The following is a 12,805-nucleotide window of genomic DNA, read 5'->3' as shown; positions in this document are numbered from 1 at the left end:
ACTCAGTAATTTGGCCCACAATCTGGATATGTACTTACGAGAGTATGTTATTCATCTTCCAAGCTACTTGAGGAATTCATCACAACTAATAGGAAAAAGAGGTTCTATTACATTAGAACCAGGATGGACTCTCATCACCTGTGATCTAACTGCCCTTTATACAAATACCAATCACCAGTTAGGGATAAGATGTAAAGATATCCTGGAAAAATAATGTCTCTACTTACTATAGCGTTATTTACCATCAGAGCCTTGGCACTGACATAGGCGCATAAGATGCACCCGCCTATGCTAACCTCTCCTTGGGGGTCTTTGAGGCCCAATACATTTGAAGCAATCCCTCTATTCACTCCACATATCATCATATATCTGCAAAATATCGACAACATTTTTTTGTGTTGAGAGGCCTTCCTAACACACATTTAGTCCTTTTGCAAAGTCTGAAGAACAACATCTAGGGCATAAAATGTACTAAAAATTGCAGCTCTGAAAAACTAATGTTCTTAGATTTATGCATTACACATGATTAAAACTCATTAATCACTTCCGCAAATTTCAAGACAGTTGATGCAAACAGTTATTTAGAACATACGAGAACATACGCTACAGACAATATAAAAAGATTAGGATTAGATAAGGATGAGAAAGAACTGTACCAGAAGTACCATCATCAAGGAACAATCACAGATACTCAGGGACCATTTCTGCAATAAGTATTATCATGATAAAATATTAAATATAAATATTAACGATAGCTAAAAAGACTGTCATAGCACTAAACAATCCCCTACCAATTCATTACTACAGACTAAATCTTCGTTCAGAGGCGACACTTTGACGCCAAGATTTATTTATTTTTGGATACTGCCACAAGTCCTGCAGTGTGTACAGTTAGGGCCACTCTTTCCCTGCACAGAAGACTGCTCAGATCTCTGAGGCACCTCATGTTCTTTATGTGGCTGCATTAGGATGGGCAGTCCGGATCCACAGATGAGTGCAGCTTTAAACTGTGGTTGAGCATACACTGTTCTGGCAGCTCCCTCCTGTCACTTCAGACGAGTTGAGTCGTGGCCAAAAAAAGTCTTCATTGCCTTTTTAAAAGTCTGATGTAGATTGGACAAATTTGTGACTCTAATAATGACTCTACTCCAAAGCATAATTAGAAAAGTATGTCTGCCACAGAAAACCAAAGTCTTTTTTTACATTGGGACAAATGCAACAAAGCCGTTTTACCAAAGACACAAACTACACCAAAGAATGAACTACATAGTCACACATTTTGATGCAAATGATCAATCTTGGTGTTTCTATGTTCACCTCCCGCACCACAGGCAAAATATTCAACATTAATTTATATGTGTCAGTCCAGTTATGTGATTTATTTAATACAATCTTGTTTACATAGAGAGAATGACTCAGGAGCTTCACTGTAGGTTAAATAAGCATAGTCAAAATATCAAAACAAGTTGTTACTACATGGTCTATCTAGACATGGTGCTACGGCACATCCAGAGGATTTGCGACCTATTATTACAGCTTCAAATGATTATGTTCCTGAAGACTGTACTAATAGATTTAAGTAGTGTAAGAGGCGAGAAATTTTCTGGATGTAAAACTGTCCGCACACAGTCCCAACAATCTGAACAAAATGTCTGGGGTTATTATATGAGTCACTTTGGTCCTTATCTGTAGTCCTTTCAAATTTTTTTTTGTATATCTATTTCTCCTAGCATCATTATGTATATTAGTATTTTTTATACAGCTTTTGCACAGAGCCCACTCCTGTTGTTTAGTTACAATCTCTCCTCACATACTCTCATATTCTTTTAAGTCCCTAACTACATTGCAGTTGGCAGGAAGCTACCGGGTACACAACCGTACATCCACCACAATGGTTCTGGATCATTCAAATGCACTTTAGTATAACATACAGGTATGATTATGGTTGTTATCTCCATCTCAGGTCCTTTATAATGTATTTATAAATATATTTATGTATTTATTTTGACAATAAATTGATACTTCCGTTGCACTCTCTGCTTGGCAACATGATTTTGATTTTAATGGTTCTTTACTATTTTATTATGTCTTTTTTTTTGTATAACTGTTTATTTAAAGAATTTAGTATTTTGTATTTTAATACAGAAGAAAAATACGACGTGTACAGTGAGCATGAGTACATTGCAATATATAAAGCAAAATTTGCAACTTTATATATATAAAGGAGAAACACTGTAGAGATGAAGTAGGAGGAGATTTTATTATGTCTTATGTAGAGTTGAGTGAATTTTTAAATAGTTTGGTTTGCCGGGCTTGCAGGACTTTTCAAAAACTTTTTGGCAACATGAGATAACTCATAGTAACTAACAGCTTGTTTAAAAACACACTGCACTAGCCAATTTTGAATGCTTTTTAACATTAAAATAAAGGTGTATCTAGTATCCCTTTTTGCTTGCAAATGCCTACCGGTGTTAAAATTTGGAGGCACAATGACTTTATCAAGCGTTCTAAAAAAATTCTATTTTTTGGGAAGTAGCGACAGTTTTTGAGTCTGGCAAGTTAAAATGCAATGTCCCAAAATAGTAAAGAAGAAATATCTTTTGTATGAAAAGCCAAAAAAAAATAAATCCGTTTTTGGGTGGATCATGGATTGTGTATGTGTAGGCCTGGCTGGTAGCAGCAACAGCAGCAAGGGTGGTGGACTAGTGGTAGTTGTAGTAACCAGCAGGCATTTGTGTGTGGGCTATTGGTAGCTGTAGTAGTCAGCAGGAAGCAGGCATTGGGGGACTAGTGATACTTGTAGATAGTGGCAGTTGTAGTAGCCGTCAGAAAGTGGCCACTGTACAATGCTTTGGTCGAATTTTTTGTGTTGTAGTGTGATTGTTTTCTATGAGCTTGTTCTGCAGTCACACTTCTGAAATATGTAGTACAGCAACTGGACACACTGATATAGGTCACTAAGGTAAGCCCACTGCACAATGGTTTGCTCAGACTGCTTTGTATTGTAGTGTGAAAGCTTTCTGGGCTTTCAGCAGTAGTTCCACAGTGAGTTCTTCTGTGCACTGCTCAGATTTGTATCCAAGATGGTGGCTGCAAAGCAGTGCCTAAGGTTTTATCTTAGACCCATCCCTCTGCTGTCTCCTGATTTGACTGGGAGCTGTATGCAAGCAATGATTCACTTACCTGCAGTCATGTGATTTTGTTGCTAGCTGCTCCCCTACTACTCGTGTATATATACTGCATTTGTATTAAATGCCTGATGAAGAGCCCGATACAGGCTAGGAATGCTTACTTGCTTGCACAACATAATTGGTTTAGTTTCATATTACTGGAGAAGCACCTTCCTGGATTTCCATTTTTTTTGATTATTTACTATAGCTATCAAATTCCAATTAAGCACTGGTCATATAATACAGTACTAGCTAAAAGGTGATCGGACAGGCTATAAGGAGAGCTGAGTCTCTCAATACTATGTATGTTTCTGTAGGTTGGCTTCTTCTACCTGACTCTTCCTTCCTCCTTCTCATACTGTCTCTCTGCATCTTTGCTACATTTAATATTCTTTAGTGAGACTGAAAGCTCCAGTGATATGCATGCTAAATAACATTTTCAAGGAGTACAGTGATTCTGAACAGTTAATGGCAGTGATTGCAGCAGTCACATACTACTGCTTATAGGAGGAAGTAAGTACTATCACAATAAAACTTTAAAGTAACCAAAAAATAGTCTTTTAAATGTTTCACTCTAAGGCTTTCATAACATATGGTCATTGTAGTTTTTGAGACAAAGCCACAAGTGGATCTAACAGGAGGAGGAAGTCTAAATCCTTTCTTTTATATTTCTCATTCCTTTCGAATCTACTCTTAGTTTTGGCTCATAAACTGCAGTGTGTGATGGCAGCCTAAGGCCTTGTTCACAGTAATGGACAGGGATGGCTTCAAGGAGGGACCCGGTTCAAATGGCACTGACTGACCACGACAAGGTATGGAGGATAAAAGAGGATTTTATTGACCAAGATGCAACGCGTTTCACTGTGCTTGCGCAGCTTCCTCAGGCTTGACAAAGGAGGTACAACAGCATGTTTATAAAGGTAAGAATTAACCCCTTCTTTAACAAGGCAGGAACCAGACACAAGACAACAGGAGTAATGAACCCCCTGTGTGTCTAATATTACTCACATTGCGAGTTGCCACGGGCAGTCGCAAAATGCGAATCCTGTGGCAAATCACAATGTGCAGTTAAGATGAGAAATAACACCAATATATGAAGTTACAAAAATAAAATATAAAAATTATTACAAAACATACATGTATTTTTATAAAATATACATATTTTTTTTTATATTTCATGTATGTATATTTTATAAAAATACATGTATGTTAAGTAATAATTTTGTAATCATTTTTATATTTTATTTTTGTAACTTCATATATTGGTATTAATTCTTGTGTTAACTGCACATTGCGATTTGCCACCGGATTCGCATTTTGCGACTGCCCATGGCAACTCGCAATGGGGGTAATATTAGACACACAGGGTTAATTTCTCCTGTTGTCTTGTGTCTGGTTCCTGCCTTGTTAAAGAAGGGGTTAATTCTTACCTTTATAAACATGCTGTTGTACCTCCTTTGTCATGCCTGAGGAAGCTGCGCAAGCGCAGTGAAACGCTTTGCATCTTGGTCAGTAAAATCCTCTTATATCCTCCATACCTTGTCGTGGTCGGTCAGCGCAGTTTGAGCCGGGTCCCTCCTCGAACCCATCAAGGTCTATTACATATGTCAGTGACCGGAGGGCAGCAGACGACCTACTATTTGTATACTATCATCATTGTTGTGTATGAAGCTACACAACCAGCCAGGGTGAGCAGTCATTAGTTTTCTACCTCACACTGGGGCTTAACAATATTACCCTATGGAGTGCTTGTCTTTCTACTTCTTGTTCACAGAGTGGAATTTCTGAGCAGAAATTTGTTGCAGCAGAGTCCAATTTTTTTTACATGGGGTTCTGCTGCAGTGTGCACAGGGTTAAACTGTGATGGAAACATATGCGAATTCCAGCCCCTCATGTCAATCCTTTCTGCAGAATTCACTCGGAATAGCTGGCCATGGAGATGGCACATTTTCAAGCGGTCCTAGCATGGCATGTTCTGGGAGGTTGTTCCGCAAAAAATACACTGTGTGAACTTACCCTTAACCCCTTGGGGTCGGAGGGTTTTTCCACTTTAGTTTTTTCCTCATTACCTTTTAAAAATCATAACCCTTTAAATTTTGCACCTAAAAATCCATATGATGGCTTATTTTTTTGCGCCACCAATTCTACTTTGTAATGACATCAATCATTTTACCCAAAAATCTACGTCGAAATGGAAAAAATTATAATTGTGCAACAAAATTGAAGAAAAAACGCCATTTTGTAACTTTTGGGGGCTTCCGGTTCTACGCAGTACATTTTTCGGAAAAAATTACACCTTATCTTTATTCTGCAGGTCCATACAATATAAAATGATACCCTACTTATATAGGTTTGATTTTGTCGTACTTCTGGAAAAAATCCTAACTACATGCAGGAGAGTTTATACATTTAAAATTGTCATCTTCTGACCCCTATAACTTTTATTATTTTCCGCTTATAGGCGGTATGAGGGCTCATTTTTTGCACCGTGATCTGAAGTTTTTATCGGTACCATGTATTCATTGGACTTTTTGATCGCTTTTTATTCATTTTTTCATGATATAAAAAGCTACCAAAAATACGCTATTTTGGACTTTTTTGGAATTTTTTTAGCATTCGCCATTGACCATGCAGTTTAATTAACGATGAATTTTTAGAAATCGGACATTTCCGCACACGGGAATATCACACATGTTTATTTTTATTTACACAGTTGTTTTTTTTTAAATGGGAAAAGGGGGTTGATTAAAACTTTTATTAGGGAAGGGGTTAAATAATCTTTACTAACTTAACTTTTTCACTTTTATTTTGCAATGTTATAGCTCCCATAGGGGGCTATAACACTGCACACACTGATCTTTTACATTGATCAATGGTTTCTCATAGGAAACCATTGATCAATGATTCTGCCGCTTGACTGCACTGAGCAGTCATTCGGCGACCGGACAGCAAGGAGGAAGGTAGGAGACCCTCCTGATGTCCTACAGCTGTTCGGGATGCCTCGATTTGGCTGCGGCAATCCCAAACAGCCCCCTGAGCTAACCGGCATTAGTTTAATTTCATTTTAGACGCAGCGTTCAACTTTGAACACTGCGTCTAAAGGGTTAATAGTGTGCGGCACCGTGATCAGTGCTGCACGCTATTAGGCACGGGTCCCGGACGTTGCTAGGTGCCGTTCCCGACCCCTATGATGCTGGCCACGCCGTGGCCCCGTATTATAGAAAGGGAGTGGGTAGAGGGCATACAGGTACGCCCTCCATCCCCCAACAGGTTAAAGAAGTACTCCAGTGCAGTAAAACCAATCCCCTATCCAAAGAATAGGGGATATACTATAGATCGCGAGGGGTTCGACCATTGCCACCCCCTGTGATCTGCACGGCACCCTGGTTGTCCCCAGAAAGGGAGCGTGTCATGCCCCGCACAAAGCGGCAGCCGACACATCTCCTCCATGTATTTCTATGGGAGAGCCTGAGATAACCGAACTCTGTATCTCTGGCTCTTCCATAGGGATACATGGAGGGGGCATGTCAGCTGTCTTGCAGGAGTCGACACGCCCCCATCCTTGGGACTGCCAGGGTTCGGACATTCCCCCCGACTGTGGAGCGCCATCTCATAGATGGCAATGAATTTCCATGCAGACTCTGCAGAAAGAATAGACATGTCTTTCCTTGTGAACAGCGCAGGAGAATCCTATTGAAATCAATTGGACTCTGCTGCTGCTGAATGTACGTGCAGAATTCATATGCAGAATTCTGCACGGAAATTCCATTGTCTGAACATACCTTTAGATTCTGCAGTCAAACACAATATGAAGTCAGGCAGGGAAGATGCCAATGGGTTTCTAAAGTCATCTGTCTGTTAGGCCATGCCAGAATAATCTACCTATTAGTTTTACACTGACAGGCAATAATCCTTTAAAATACTGTATATTAAAATATTATGTAAGTGATTCAAAAAATATGTATGAATATATAACAAATGTAACTAGGGATGTCCCAATATTGGTATCGGGACCGATACTGGATATTTGCACGAGTACTTGTACTCGTGCAAATTTCCCCGATACCTAATCCGATACTCGCCAGCGGGACTCCCGCCGGCAGGTATCACGGAGGTGCCGAACTATGCAGCGCCGTGATGTCCGGCATTAACCCTGTAAACGCTGCGATCATAGTTGATCGCGGCATCTAAAAGTCCTGAAGTTAACTGCCGTTAGCTCAGGGATGCTGATTGGGATAACCGCAGTGAAATCGTGGTGTCCAGATCAGCTGTTAGGATGACCGGAGGTCCTTTACCGTGCTCCGTGCCGTCCAATCGAGGCTTCTTTACTGCAGCCATCCATGGCAGGCAGTAGTAAAGGAGTGCTGATAACACTGATCAATGTTATGCTATGGCATAGCATTGATCAATGTATGCAATCTACAGATTGCATGTAGTAGTGCCCTATGGGGACTAAAAATAGTGGGGGGAAAAAAGTGGAAACATTTTTTTCTAAATGTGAATTAAAGGGGTTATCCAGGAAAAAAACTTTTTTTATATATATACCAACTGGCTTCAGAAAGATAAACAGATTTGTAAATTACTTCTATTTAAAAAATCGTAATCCTTTCAGTACTTATGAGCTGCTGAAGTTCAGTTGTTCTTTTCTGTCTAAGTGCTCTCTGATGACACCTGTCTCGGGAACCGCCCAGTTTAGAAGCAAATCCCCATAGCAAACATCTTCTACTGTGCAGTTCCTGAGACAAGCAGAGGTGTCAGCAGAGAGCAATGTTGCCAGACAGAAAATAACAACTCAAATTCAGCAGCTGATAAATATTGGAAGGAATAAGATTTTTTTATAGTAATTTACAAATCTGTTTAACTATCTGGAGCTAGTTGATATATAAAAAAGTTTTTTCCTGGAATACCCCTTTAACCCCTTCCCTGATAAAAGTTTTAATCCCCCCCCCCCCTTTTAAATAAAATAAAATATTTTTTTTAAATATAAAAAAGCCCTTCCTCTAATAAAAACTAAAAAAACAGCCCTTTTTTCCCATTAACAAAAAAACCACTGTCACATGACATAGAAAAAAAAGTATCGATACTCGTGCTCAGTCTTAAAAAAAAAAAAAAAAAAATTAACTTTTAAATTTAACTATAGAAAAGTAGATATATGGTAATGCCTAAAACTTAATGAGTCAAAAAATAAATGTAACACCTAAAGGAAAACACATTACACATAGCATGGAAAGGATAATAAAACACAAAAGTTCTGTTTGTTTCCCTTCTTCCACCTCCCATAAGAAATTAATGTCAACAATATATTAAACTGTATGAACCCCAAAATTATTCAAAAATGCAACTAACCACTTATTTGGCTATATTGCTGGAATTTTTTTTAATTATGTTTTGTAATGCATCGATGAAGCAAAAAATAAAATTGATAAAGGTCCAAATTGCTGTGCTTTCAGGGGGAAAGCGTTTTTACCTAAGATTCTGTGCAGTGATAAAATAATAATTTATGATAACTTAATATATGTATAGTTACCGTTTCATGTTGTGTCAGTCTGGGAGTAAACTTGCTGTTAAGAATGCTGACAGAAGATATAGCTTTACGTTTGGGACAAAGTTCAGTGCTAACTTTTAGGAACTTTGAGCTCATTTGATAAGAAGCAATCATTTTATCACACTTGTTTTGAGTGAATGCCACAGTTTTATTGCACTATATTGTAAAAGATTTATAAAGCGACACAAGCCTCTTTGCTATGCTTGGTGGGATTAATTTGTGTACTTTCAAGAATTAAATCCCAATCAGTTTTTAAAACTCTGTAATTGGAGTGAAAAACGTACTGAGGGAATGCTACCTGGAAAGATGGCATCCAAGAACTTAATTTAAAAAAAGATGTTGGACAGTGGAGCAAAATGTTTGTTATTGCAGTTAGCAACACTACAAATGTCTTTGTGGTCTGTTTTGTGACAACTAATGTTTTGGCAAACCTTTGGTAGAGATCTCATCTACTCTTTATAGGTATATAGCTAAATAATCCATTTATTTTAGGTGACTCTAGATATAACAGTAACTGATAATGTTATCATTCTTAGCACTTACATTTGGATCCTTATACTGCAGTTGTTTTGGCATTAGCTAAATTGAGGTGTAGAGTCCTAAAGGAGAACTCCAGCCAAAATGTACTTATCCCCTATCCACAGGGGATAACTATCCACTGTGAATAGGGAATAAGTGCTATGGTGTTACAGATGATCCATGTATGGGCAGTCAGCAATCCCTCTACCTTTATCGGATACTCCTGTTTGCTTATCACTAACTTTTATTTATTGCAACAAGTCAGGACAATTAACCTTTACATTGCTTGCCTGCAGCAAATGTTACAGTAATCTCTGCAAAAAGGCAGTGTAAGGTTTCAGACTTCTTGTTGCAGTAAGCAGAAGGGTATGAGTGGAAAACTGCTTTTTTGATATGGACATTTTAAGAACCTGGTTATGTAATTTGACCTTCGTAACAACCCTGTCGCTCTTTCAGCATTTCAGAAATTATGTGTTTCAAGAATTCTTGGATCAATTCATTGTTGCTATCCTCATTTATACTGATACTATGGATAAGTAGTGTGGGCATGCAACTCCTCTTTACATCTGGAGAAATATATATTCAAGAAACTGAATCTAAGTATGCATCTCAGTGAAATTAAGGCTGTGATTGACTGGCCTACTCCAAAAAAATTTAAACGTCCAGTGCTTTATAGGGTTTGCAAATCTCTATAGAAAGCAAATTAAAGATTAAAAAAAAAATCATCTTACCATTCTTAACTCATAAAAACATTTTATCGTCTCCAGAGGCACAGGTTGCATGTCACAAACAAGCATATTTTACCCTTACTGGTTCATTCATATCCTGAATTATCTTTTTGTTGTTAAGGTGGACACCTCAGATTGTTGAAGCAGTCCTATTTCAGCAACTCTGAGACAATCTATGCAAGGAAAAAAATATGAATCTCTTGAAAAAATATGGATGCTGCTCGCTTCCCTGGCTAATATCTCACAATCGTATCGGGTCTCAGGAATGAGACCCGATGAATCAACAACTTTTGGCATGTCTGATCAACATGTAAAAAGTTGTTTTTAATATTAATATATGTTAATATTGTTACATGATGTGCATGGTCACTTTTTTGTTATACTGTACTTACCTGATTTCTCCTTAATTCATCAGTTAGCATAGTGGTCCAATCTGTGACTCTTTTCTAATGATTTGTACTATACTATAACTCAGTCACATGACTTCGGTTTGGCCTCATGAGTGTCCAGACCCATAGAGCTATTTATCTGGTATGTGGGATCCTGTTTTCTCATGATTCCTTGCTGCATGGACCACCTCTGATCATCATCTCTAATGTTGTCTTTCTTCTGCATGCCCAACAGGTTTATTTATTTTATATAGTTTAGTTATTAATTAATTTTGTATACTATAACCTATGGGTAATATTAAGAATGTAATTTTTATTACTTATTTTCATCTACCTGACCATGCATTTATGAAGTACAATGGTCCAATCACATGACCTCTCTTACATAACTTTGTAGAATTTTATTATCCTGTTATTAGCTTTTATCTTAGATTTATACATTTAAAACTGTTATACTTCTATGTATTCATAATTTTGTTGTGGCATGAAATATCCATATCAGATATTAATTTAATTTTCCTGATCACCTGATTAGACCTATGCTGTGTTATGCATACCCATTATTGTCACACATTTTGTTTTTTGTTATGTATTTTTATGAGCTTTTAAGAACTATATATTCAACTGTACATTTATTAATTTATTTTATCTTATACATTTGATCCACCATGTAGAGTGGTGCTATGGGCATACCAACTGTTAAAGGCACGCATTTAGCTACTTAAACCTCTACAGATTACAAACTGCTATTAAAGGGGTTGTCCAAATTGCAAAGTTATCTCCTTGCCATAGGATAGGGGATAACTATCTGATCTCAGGGGGTCAGACACCCCATAACCTTAAGAACAGGTACCCAAGTTTCCCATTAAAAGCTGCAGAATGCACTTGCACATCACTACTTCATTCATTCTCTATGTGGGCTGTGGGCCAAACTCTGTACTTTGGCAGCACACACCTCAGAGCAAAGCAGTAATTCAGTCAATATGTTTGTTCATAATCTCTTGTGTAGAAAAAAATATACAGTTGTAAAATAGAATCAGTATAGAAAACATAACAACAACAAAAAAAGTACAAAAAAAGAAGAAAAAAAAACTGCATTTATTCTATAAGCTGGGCACACACAGGACTCCAACATACATTAACTATATAAATAGCAAAAAGGTCAAAAATGAAAGTGTGGGCCCCTTAAAAAATGATGAGGAAGAAATTATAAACGAGGATCGGGAAAAAGCAAATATATTAAACAAATTCTTCTCCACTGTGTTCACCGAGGAAAATGAAATGCCAGGTGAAATACAGCGAGATAAGCTAAACTCCCCTGTACAGGTCACCTGTCTAACCCAGGAAGAAGTACAGTGGCGCCTACAAAAAATCAAAACACACAAATCACAAGGTCCAGATGGCATTCACCCCCGTGTTCTAAAGGAATTAAGTAATGTTATAGACAGACCCCTATTTTTAATATTCCAGGACTCTATAGCAACAGGGACTGTTCCCCAGGACTGGCACATAGCAAATGTGGTACTAATATTTAAAAAGGGAACAAAAGGTGACCTCGGGAATTATAGGCCTGTTAGTGTAACCTCCGTGGTATGTAAATTGTTTGAGGGTTTTCTAAGAGATGCTATTTTGGAGTATCTTAATAAAAATAAACGTATGACCCCATATCAGCATGGCTTTATGAGGGATCGGTCCTGTCAAACTACCCTGATCAGCTTCTATGAAGAGGTGAGCTCCAGACTGGACCAGGGGCAATCACTGGTTGTCGTATATTTGGATTTTTCCAAAGCATTTGATATGGTGCCTCATAAAAGGTTGGTGCATAAAATGAGAAGGATGGGGCTGGGGGAGAATGTGGGTAAGTAACTGGCTCAGTGATAGGAAACAAAGGGTGGTTATTAATGGTACTTATTCTGATTGGGTGACTGTTACTAGTGGGGTACCACAAGGATCCGTCTTGGTTCCTGTTCTGTTTAACCCGATAACGACCATGGACGAGTATAGACGTCCAGGTTGGCGGGCGTTCCCGCACCTGGACGTCTATACTCGTCCATTATTCTCGTGGGTGCTACCCAGTGCACCCACGAGATTGCGGCAGGGACTCGGCTGTATCACACAGCCGGGACCCTGCTGCACTGCCAGGACCGAAGTAAACTTCGGTCCCGGCAGTTTTAACCCTTACAGCCGCGGTCGGAAGTGACCGCGGGCTGTAAGTGTTATGACAGAGGGAGCTCCCTCTGTCTCCTCTACAGCACCCCGCATCGCGATCGCGGGGTGCTGCGTGTAATACGCAGCTGGCCGGGGCCTGCCGCACTGCCGGGAGTGAAGTTCACTTCACTCCCGACAGTTTAACCCTTACAGCCGCGGTCAGAAGTGACCGCGCGCTGTAAGGAGTTCTGACAGAGGGAGGGGGCTCCCTCTGTCTCCTCTGCAGCACCCCGCAGCGCGATCGCG

Source organism: Hyla sarda, chromosome 7, assembly GCF_029499605.1.
Source record: "Hyla sarda isolate aHylSar1 chromosome 7, aHylSar1.hap1, whole genome shotgun sequence".
Lineage (NCBI taxonomy): Eukaryota > Metazoa > Chordata > Amphibia > Anura > Hylidae > Hyla > Hyla sarda.
This window is presented reverse-complemented; position numbering follows the sequence as displayed.